This window comes from Branchiostoma belcheri, unplaced genomic scaffold, assembly GCF_001625305.1.
Source record: "Branchiostoma belcheri isolate BF01 breed outbred unplaced genomic scaffold, Haploidv18h27 scaffold103, whole genome shotgun sequence".
Lineage (NCBI taxonomy): Eukaryota > Metazoa > Chordata > Leptocardii > Amphioxiformes > Branchiostomatidae > Branchiostoma > Branchiostoma belcheri.
The window spans coordinates 321,954-323,864 of record NW_017802414.1 but is presented as its reverse complement, the minus strand read 5'-3'; positions in this window follow the sequence as shown (position 1 = coordinate 323,864).

Below are 1,911 nucleotides of genomic sequence, written 5' to 3'. Positions count from 1 at the left end.
AGCAAACATTTCATGTAAATTGTTAATAATATGGTACAATCATTTACTTCAATAATTGCGTCTTCTAGCTCAATGTTGGTCTTAATTTTTTCGAGGTAGCCTGGTTTCATGCACTTGTGAGATTATCACTAACCATAATTTCCTAAAACATTTCGTTAAAAAACAGATCCTGTCAGTGTGCCCACATGTACGGACACACCTAGTCTTAACCCCGGGGAATCCTTTCCGGCGGACATCACAGCTGCAGAAGACGTTGTCGGGGGCATCGACAGCATCGTGACCCGTGGCAGCGCTGACTTCGCACGGTTCCGTTGTATTTCTTTACTCATTAGTTCGATTAAAAAAAATAGAATCAACTAAAAAGAGCCACACCATTAGCTTATTTATTCAGGAACGAGGGTATTGTTTGCCACGGTAGCCGGTAATTCTTGACAAGGTTCCGAAGTGGGTGGGTGGAGATTAAGTTTTAGTTGATTCCCGGGTGATTGCCCCGAAACTGCATGGCGTATTTCAGGACATTATTTATCAATCCAAACTATATTTACTTACTGAAAGCTAATAAAGCATCAATATTACTATGGTAATCTTTAAAACCTACACCAAAATGCTTAGGATTGTAAAAAAATGTACACAGGTACCGAAAGATACTAAATGATGTAGTATATAAAAATCTACCCACAGTGAGCAAAACAATAAAAAAACTAAGTTTGGGGTTCATCGGACACTGCTACAGAAGTGAGGATGAAATCATACACCATTTACTACTGTGGGAGCCCTCACATGGAAAAAGAAGTCGAGGTTTTCCAGCAAAAAAAAAACTATATGGATAGCACCCAGCTCGACAGGAAAAATCTGATGGTAGAAAAGAAGGATAGGAAGAGATGGAAAGCAGTCATTGGAACCGAGGCAAACACGACCCAGTGAGTGAGTGGATCCTCAAAAGTCATTCCAGAAGTACAAAAAAGGAAAGAAAAGCAATGAAATATCATATTATATCATGACATTCTTTTCTGCTGACATGATCCAGGCTGGTTCAGTATCCTGCCCGACATATAGAATTTGTAGACGAGGAACGAGCCTCGACCTGGTGTGGGACGGAGAACACTTCCTGTCCAGATTGTACGTCACATCCGGAAGGGTTCACTTCCGCAGCAAGGTGAAAGCATTTAAATGTTATATTGTACAGTTTATAAGAGGGTTTAGCTTTTCAAAACGTAATGTCATATGGAATATTGTTTGAGTAGATTTTATCATTTAGATTTGGTGTTGTTAAATGATTACCAGTTCTTTCAAATCTCATTATTCTTTTAAGTAAATACATTATGAACAGCTGTGAGTTTTCTCACATTTCCTTTTTTTATGTCTCCTTTAAAATTTGGAATGTTTAATGACAAAAAGACTAGATAAGCTTTAGAAACATGTCGGGAAGTGGGATGAACTTTATGTTGTCATTTTGACTCATAAGATTACTCGGTTAGTTTATGTTTTTTTAAGGAACTCATTATTTTCTCTCGTGAACTTTGACCAATGTTGCCTGATGCTTTTTATTATTTTTGCTGTTTTGCATGTGTTATACATATTTTATATGCCTGTCATGGGCATACAAAATTTCAGGTGCGCAGACCGTGTGATGAGTAAACGTCTCCTTACAATCCTGGAGAAAGTAGAGAAGCTTGTCAAAAACCAGTGGAATGGAGGTGATGCTACTTTATTACACATTTTATTACACATTTAATTATCATTTTCCCATGGATTTGGTATTTTAAAAGAACTAAATTTCGGATTAAAAATGCTAATTGCGACAATTCACAGCCCCCCTTTTTAAGTAATATGAAGGTAATCTAGGGTAAATATTTTGTCTAATTCTAGTCATGTCAAGTCTAGTCAACTTTAGTCATAAAAACTCCACAA